Source organism: Artibeus jamaicensis, unplaced genomic scaffold (assembly GCF_021234435.1).
Source record: "Artibeus jamaicensis isolate MK-2021 breed Jamaican fruit bat unplaced genomic scaffold, CSHL_Jam_final contig_444, whole genome shotgun sequence".
Lineage (NCBI taxonomy): Eukaryota > Metazoa > Chordata > Mammalia > Chiroptera > Phyllostomidae > Artibeus > Artibeus jamaicensis.
In genome coordinates, this window is record NW_026521831.1 from 8,861,023 (window position 1) to 8,869,851 (window position 8,829).

General features: G+C 51.5%; 1 non-coding gene across 1 annotated transcript; it reads left to right on the top strand.

The window, feature by feature from the left end:
* Positions 1-7,960: 7,960 nt before the first annotated feature.
* LOC119038019 (small nucleolar RNA SNORA48) lies at positions 7,961-8,097 on the top strand. The gene has a single exon (XR_005080346.2). It is a non-coding gene; the product is annotated as a small nucleolar RNA SNORA48 (small nucleolar RNA).
* Positions 8,098-8,829: the final 732 nt, after the last annotated feature.

Consider the following 8,829-nt stretch of genomic DNA (forward strand, 5'->3'; position numbering starts at 1 on the left):
CACTGCCGAGGAGTTTGGCGAACTGCGTGCCCGGCCACGTCAGCCTCAGTGGGAGGAGACCCGGGTGGGGGATGGCGGGTGGGTGTGTCCTCGAGGTTCCCTGCGTCCGCCTTCCCTTTCCTGTCTGCTCAATCCGTGCGTTTCCTGTCCCCAAGGTGCCCCGCCAGGCCCAGCTGGTTTTGAGTTAGGGAATCCAGGACTTTCTCTCAGCTGTGGTATTCCCTGTTCGAACAGGAGGCCCGCAGGTGTTGCCGGGTGGGCGCGTGGGTGTTTCGAGGCCGGGTTGCAGGGAGTTAATGAGAATGAGATAGAAGATGTAGAAGTTCCCCCGAGGCAGGTGGAACCCCAGGTGGGGAGGGTCAGCGGGGGCCGAGGCAGAAGCAGGGCGGTGCCTGCGCTGCCCAGGGCCAGACCTGCTCCGGGGAACCGGACAAATGGGCCACGGGGAGGAAAGGGCTTTCATTTCAGAACCTCAACTGGACCTCTGCTCTTCCTGCTTGGCCCACCGTCACCCCCTCTCCTCCTGCCTGGCCCCTCTAGACACCAGTGCTGCTCAAAGCCCCAGCCTCCTGGGGCCCAGGGTCGGGGGAGCCCTTCCTGGTCCTCCTCCTGTTCTCTGGGCACCATGCTGCTCCCGAGCCAAAAAAGAACACTCCCAAATGAAAGTGCAGGTGGTGCCTGGGGGCCCGGAAGGGGTCTCTGCATGGGCAGGGCAGAGAGGAGTGTCTGAGGCCCAGGGAGGCCCAGAGCTCGCCACTCTCCTGCTGGCGAGCATGCTGTGGTTGTGGGAGTGGCCGTGTGTGGCGGGGCGTGATCCACAGTCTCTGACCCGCTCCAGCCTGAGAGGTTCTGGACCCCGGGAGCAGCGTTCGGGCACCCCCTTCAGACCCGCCATGGAGTGATCAAAGTGCTTAACCCTGGTTTTGAAGGGTCAGAAACCCAGCTTTCGTATTACCAGTTAGAGGGGACGTTTGTCTTGTTTGGGCCTCTAGCACTGAACCCCTTTGTTTTGGGGTAAGCCTGCCTCTGACAATAGAAGTTGAGAGAGCCGGGTGTTCCCAGCCCCCGCCTCCCTTGCTGCTGCTCGGAAGGCCCAGGCCCCACGTGCCCACCCGTTCAGCCCGTGGGCTAATTCCTCTCTGCACCTGACCACATGCTCAGGGGCACTCGCCGACACTGGCCGAGTCCAGGGTCCGGCAGGGCTCTGGCCATTTTTCACGGCCACGTGTCTCTAAACCAGGTTCTCGGGTCCTCCCAACAGCTCCCCCCGCTTCTTCAGATGTATTTGGGTGTTTTCTCCAGCTTTATTGAGCTGTAATTGACACATATCATGGTGTAAGTTTAAGGGGTACGATGTTACATGCTATTTGGGTAAATGTTTACCTCAATAAGGTTCATTAACACATCCTTCACTGCACATAATTACCATTTTGTCGTTGTTATGGTGACAACGTTTAAGCTCTGGCCTGACAGCCTCTTTCGAGTACACAGCACAGTATTGGTGACTCTGGCCACCACGCTGGACCTTATTCATCTGATAACTCTGAAATTTCGGAGCCCTGGAACAAAATCTCCTCATGTCCTCCACCACCCGGGACCCTGGAAACCACCCTTCTCTCTGCTTCTATGAGTTCGATATTTTTAAGATTCCAAATATAAGTGGGATCACGTGGTGTTTGTCTTTCTCTGTCTGACTTACTTTACTTGGCACAAAGCTCCCAAGCTCCAGCCATGCTGTCGCAAATGACAGGCTTCCCTTCACTTTTTACGGCTCAATAATACACCGGTGGGCCTGTGCGTGGGAGCGGGTGCGTGTCTGTCGGGTGGGGTTTTCCTCATCCGTTCATTCACTGGTGGGCATTCAGGTGGGTTCTGTGTCACAGCCATCACGAAATAATGCAGCGAATGGGGGGAGGCGGGGGGCCTCCCGGGTCGGCGTTTTCACGTCCTGGGGATGAAGGAGCCAGGGAAACGAGGAAGTGATTGTTCTCAAAGTGATTGTTCTCAACTTTAGCTGCTCGCTCGACCATAAGGACAGGGTGCACTTAAAGGAGGTACAGAGCTGATTGTGTTAAGTCAGCTCCTGGAACGCCAAGTGGGGGGGGGGGGGGGGGTAAAGACCACAACCACAGCATGAGGTTTAAGAGCCAATCAGCCATACTATCACGAGCTGTCCACGAGCTCTAGTAACCAGTCCTTGGTCAGATCACGCACCTTAGTATAGCCCCTGAGCCAATAGCTAACTGCCACCTTCTGCTTCTGGAAGTTGCTTGCTTGCTCGCTTCTATAAGAACCCTAGTCTGTAAGCGTTCGGGGCGACTCTCATTTGCAGCCATTTTGCCACTCGTGTGTCTCCAGAGGCACCCCGAGAGTTTGCCCCTGCGCAGGTAAAACTTTGAAATTTTGGCCAATAAAACACCTCTGACTACCCAGCGGTCTCCGACCCTTCTTGCTCGCGAGGACGGGATGTAACAGGGACACCGAAAAGCGGGATTACTGAGTCGGATAGTAGCTCTGTCTTTCATTTTTACAGGAACTGCCATACTCTTTTCCATAGTGGCTGTACCAATTTACATCCCCACCACCACCTTTTCAAGATTGCTTAGGCTGATTTAAGACCTTTGTTTCTTCATATAAATATCAGAATCAGCTTGGCAACTTCTCCACAGAAGCCTGCTGGGATTTCGCCCGGGATTGTGTTGCATCTGGAGATCAATTTAGGGACAATCCTTATCTTCACAATATTGAGTCTTTTGACCCAGGAACACTGTATATCTCATTTATTTAAGTCTGTATTTTTACAGTTTGCAGCTTACAAACCTTCCATATTATTTATCCCTAAGCATTTTCCGGTTTTGGTGCTACTGTAAATGGTATCTTTTAAAAAAAAAATCTGTTTCTGCATTGTTAGCATCTAAAGATTTAAATAGATAAATAAATAAAGTGCAGCACATTGACCTTTTATTCTGCATTCTAGCTAAATTCATTGGCTGGATCTGGCAGTGTCTTGGTAAATTTTGGACTTTTCTAAGTAGGCAGTCATATTGCCCACAGTGTTTTTTTTCTTCCTGATCCATAAGCCTTGCATTTCTCTTTCTGGCCTCATCGTGCTGACCAGCATGTCTGGTGGTGAGAGCAACGTCCTTGCCTTCTCTGCAGTCTTTGGAGAAAGGTGGTCAGTCTCTCACCATGGAATGTAATGTGAGCTGTAGATGTGTGTAGCTGGGCTTTGTTAAGGTGAGAGAGTTCGTACTCATTTCTGGTTCGCTGAGAGTTTTTATCACGAATAAATACCCAATGACCTTTTAATACATTTCTTTTCTGCTTAAACCAGCCAGAGTTGGGTTCTGTTGCAAATAGGAGCCCTCAATGGATATACTAACTGTACAACATCGGGCAAATTCTTGAACAGAATAGAATAGACTGAGTGTTGGATTGAAGTCTGCTAGTGAAATCGTGAGTCCTTTTAATTCTTCCACCTCACAAAAATAGCCATGAAAATCCTCAAGGCTGTCACCTGTGTTGTGGGAAAACCTTGTGCTCGATTTACTATTTTTCTCCCACTCCTCCTTCAAACACCCTTGCTTCTGACATGTAATTATATAAATAATGTATACCCACAGTAAAGAACCTGAGCAGAGGTGAGAAGGTCTTGCTCTGAATGGAACTTACTTTCTAGCTCAAGTACACAGACAACAGACAAGCAAGTAAGTAAAGCTAAACAGAAAAAAAAGGGGGGGGGGGAATTAATTCACTAAAGTAAACGTGAGCCCTCTTCCTCCGAGGTCCTGGGAGCTTTAGCAGAACTTGGCTTCTGGCACTGTTACCTCTGAGCCCCAAACTTCGGGGGCAATGTCCCAGCTGGCACCCTCGTGGGAGAAGCCACAGTCACTCCCAAGGGGTGCACGTGCAGCAGCGACTGTGCAGAACATGAGAGCTGTGGCACCAGCCAGTGTGTGCTGTGTGAGGACTAACATAGGTGAGCCTCTTGCAGCAGTGTCTGGCACATAGTAGGTGCTTCGTCCGTGTCTGTTGAATGGACAGCCACCTCGAAGCCTCTGACAAACAGAGTCAGCCCACTGCTGCACGGGGCCCAGCCACCCCGTGGGGACTTTGGGCTGCCACCTACCGACCCTAGGAGGAGCTGTGTGTGTGTGCACGTGCGTGTGTGTCCCGTCGTGCTCATTCACAAATAGTCCTCCAGTGACAGTGACAAGCAAGCCTGCTCCAACGGTCACGCCAGGAAAACGGCCCAGGTGTCCCCCTCAGGGGCTGCAGCTCGGTGGGCGGTCACTGGCTCATTAGCACAGCCCTAGTGAGGCGACAAGCTGGCCTAATCGTCCCACCCTCGAGCTTCACGGTGCAGCATCAGAATTCAGACCCCATGGCCGTGTGGCCCGAGACTTCTGACCTGCGAGAGGACCAGCAGCCACCCTTGCAGGTGGCTGCGCTAGTGCCCTGCTGTGGCTTCGGAGCCAGACCACTCTGCTAAGCCGGCCGGCTTACCTCATGTGCCTTCCAGCCCCGGGTAAGTAGGCTAAGGCCGGCCTGGGGAGATTATTTGCGGGGAATTAGAGCAGGGGAGAGCAGGATTAGGGCAACTCCCAACCAGCGGCTCCGCTGTAGCTGACATCTGCAAGGAACGGGTGCCCCCTTTCACTGGGGGGGGGGGGCAGTGCTGGCAGGAGGGCGTCAGTCATAAGCTAGAGGACTCTCTCTGGGGGGGCACCTGTCCGCGCCACCCACTCCTGGCACCTCTGACCAGCTGCACTGGCTTTTGTAGAGGACAGGTGTGTGGCGGTTGGAAATGAGGGTGTGTGAGTGGGTCCAGGCCCTGTGTGACCTGGGCCAGCCACCTTCCCTCTGTCCCCTTACCTGCATGATGGGAATGCCGGGCCACCTAGCTCTCGAGATACCATTCAAAGTGGAAGGGAGGAGGTTGAGAAGGATTCGGGATTCCTACTGGGTTTGAAGGCAACAACGGCAGAGAAAGAGACCGGATTCTCACCTACATAGAGACAGAATGTGACGCATGAATACGCGACGAGTGACAGAAGGAACCAATGGGAGAGCCAGTAGGTGTGGGTGGCATATGGGGCTGGCGAAGGGCTGCACTCTCCTCCCAGGGATGTGGAGACGGTGTCACTAAGGACACTTACGGGGTAAATTATGTAATGCACACAAAATCGATTATTCAGGAACTTTAAAGAATATGGACAGTAGCATTTATTGAGCACAAATCACCAGACATTGTTCTTTGTGTTTTATAACTACGACCTCATTTAACCCTCACAATAATACAAAGTACATAGTAGTGCAATCCAAATTTACATATGGGGAAACTGAGGCTCAGAACTATTCAGGTGAACCCCAGGTCTTGCTTCTGAGCTCCTGGACCAACATTTCCTACAGTAGCCCCACCAGCTCTGAGGCCAGAGCAGGCCTCGGCCACAATGGCACCGAGGTGAGGACTGTGGGCCCTGTCCAAGGGTAGGGTCCTCGACGCTGAGCGGGGCAGGAAAAGGCCTGAGCTGAGACTCCCTGGCTTGTCCAGTTAGAAATCCTGGGGGCCCGTGTCCTGTGCCAGCTCTTCCGAGCACCAGGCTCCGAACCCAACTGTTCCCAGCTGGGAGTGCTCCCGCCCCAGGCACCAGCAGCTGCGGCCATGAGGCAGGAGCGCCCTGCCCCAGCCCTCCCCGCGCCTGGGCCACACCCCAGCAGTACCTCTCCTCAGGGTGGATGGATGCGGGGGCTGGGGGCTGGGCTCCCACAGGATGACAGCAGGGCAGGAAAGGGCCCCCGTCCTGCACAGTGGCACGGGGGCTTGGAAGTTTGGGGATGAGCATGCGGTGAGCGCAGGTCCTCACGCTGGTTCCACGACTTAAAACATTAAGAGATGTTTATAAACATGGGAACTTTTCCTCTAAAGACACAATGAGAAATTGTGTACCTATCAATTACACAATCATCTCATTGAAAAAAGATGGAAATAGGCCAATGTGATCAAAGTACTACATTTAGTATAGGGCTCTTCCCTATTTCTTTGTGTTTCTATACCCTCTACATTTTCTATAATGTGTGTTACTTATTAAAGTTTATTTTATTTTTTAAAGGTTTTTATTTTAGAGAGGGGAAGGTGTAGGAGGGTGCAGCCAGGGGGCCCCCAAAAGAAAGATTTGCAATGGGGTCCAGAACTCAGGGTGTCCAGGAAATATTAACAATATGGGATGTCCTCACCCCCACCAGTCTGAGCTGGGGGATGGGACACATGGAGCAGGGCCATTGAGTTTTGCATAGCAATGGTTTCGCAGCTAACCTCTAGAATGGTCGTTTAACATATCTATAACCTTTAACTGGTTTCATAGATATGTTAAATAGCTGTGGCCAAGCTTTGAGCCTGGGGGATGGAAGTGACTTCCACCCAAGATGTCACTGGGAGGCAACTCCTCCCGGTTACAGCGCCTGCGTGAGAGCTTGGAGATGATTGTCTCCACGCTGTGGGGCCACGCCTGCCCGGACTTACTATGGCAGCCCAGTAAAGCTGGGCGGGTATGGGAGGCCTGGCAGGTGTAGCCAATTGTGGGAGGAGTTGGAAATGGAGCTACAGAAGAAGACTGGCCTGAGGATTTAAATGCAGAGATGGCAGCCGTTGAAGGTAGAACCGCACGCTTTTGGCCAGAATGGGGACTCCCATGATCCTGTGAGACAGAATCACCATGTAGCCTTAGCAAAGAGAACCACACGGCATTGGTCAGAGTGGGAGGAACACCCCCCCCCCGCCCCCCACTCCCTGCAACCATGAGAAGAATTATCACGCAACTTTAGCGGAGAACCACCACACCGCTTTCTATTTCCTTTCCTGAGATACGGTACCTTGGACTCAGACCAAAGGGGGAAAGAAAGACTGTGTGTGTTTGTGGGTGTTATGAGGGACTTTGGGATTTTGATTAAGACATTGAGTCATTACTCTTAAGTCTGTATAACTTGAATAAATAATTCCTTTTCACCAATCTCTAACATGGAGAGCTATAATTCTCTGGGAAAGGCTATAATTCAAAGGGAAAGGCAGACCTAGTACAGGGGGACCTCAGGAGAAGGAGGGTCAACTAGGTAACATTGTGGGACCCCCTTCCCTTGTGGCCAGTCCGGGAAAACCAAGGGAGACCACATGTGCAGTAGCTTTACAAGCACTTGTCACAGTAAAAGCCTGCCAAAACTAGCCAGGAAGGATCTTCCCTATAAGAACAGAGTCCCTCCAGCCCATGAGGTCGGTCTCTGCTTGGAGTTGGCCTACAAATTCTTTGTCCCAATTACCAAGGACCTGGTTACCTGTGCCCACCTGTGACAAAGGGAGAAAGGGAAATATCAATGTGTGGTTGCCTCTAGGGCACCCCCTACTGGGGGCCTGGCCCGCAACCCAGGCATGAGCCCTGACTGGGAATCCAACCTGTGACCCTTTGATTCACAGGCCGGCACTCAATCCACTGAGCCGCACCAGCCAGGGCGCTATTAAACAGTTTTTTGAAAAAGCTGTGGCAGGTGCTGAGGGTGAGTGTTTACTGAATGAAGGGCCCTAAGTGCGGTTTACCAAAGGAATGAAACAGGGCCATCGCCATCTTTATTAGAAGCAGTCCATTTGTAACTAGGGTCCATTAGTCTATGAGCAATGTGGCCTGCAGGTGCTACCTTTTGGGGCGGTCATCCTTACGGTCCCCTAAAATCCTTTTATTGTAAACCTGGAATTCTAGGATTTTCCTCTCCAGTAGATGTGTGGGTCACTGGTTTAGAAAGGCAGGTGACATTTCATTTTCTTCAGTTTTGCCCATTGTCCCAACTTGGCACGATCCCTGTCAGCTCTGATTCTGTCTTCCCGTCCAGGAGCTACTTCTAGTGACAGGTCATTTGCACATTTTCTTCACCAATGTCCTCAACCAGCAAATTAATTAAAATGTCCAGTAGGTGTTCCTGATCTGGGTAAAGTTGCACCTGGCTTGGTGGTGCTTGTCTCCTATCGGCCAGGGACAAAGCAACTTCTTGTTTATCCCAGGTTGGCTTTTGGTCTGGGCCCATGCCCTGGTTCATGCCTTGGACACATGGGTGAAAAAAAAGTCAAGTTGGGTCAAATGAGGACAGAGCCTGCTGATTCTGAGTAACACAGGGCCATTAAGGAGCAGCCTTTGGGGCACAGCTTTTAGGGGTTAGAAACCCACTTGGCCAGGTTCTAACCCAACCCAGCCTGTACCTCTACTTTGTATCTCTAAAGACCTTATGGGAAAGGGTTGGATGGCTTTTTGGAATCAATATATAAGCATTCTGGGATCAGTATAGTCCAAGATTCTCATGTAGCCTGTGTATTTTCTCATTTCCGAACAAGGGATGCCCGTAATTCTATGAGAAGAGCGTAACATCAGCTGTGTAAAGACAAGAAAAGATTCAGTATCTCCAGATTAACGGTATCGCTTTGACCAAACCAGCCAGTTGACTGCATTTGAACTGTCCTAGAAAATGTCTTAGGATAAAAGACGTCTTAGGTCTACTTTACGTCACACGGTGTAAGCCCCACCGTTCGAAGGAATTATGAGTAACACATCAGAAATGACTGCCAAGGATTCTCATCCAGAGGCCTGAAGGGTAGGTATTAAAGCCCCTGCTGGTGGATCAAGTGGCCATAACGAGAGTGCCAGCTTCACTACTGACCAGCTGCGTGACTCTGAATGCACCACTGAGACCTCCGGGGCCGGTTTCTCTGTAAAAGCAGAGGAGACACGGAGCCCTCAGGACTGTAATAAAGAGAAAATGGGACATTGAATGTGAAAGGTGCTCGCTCTA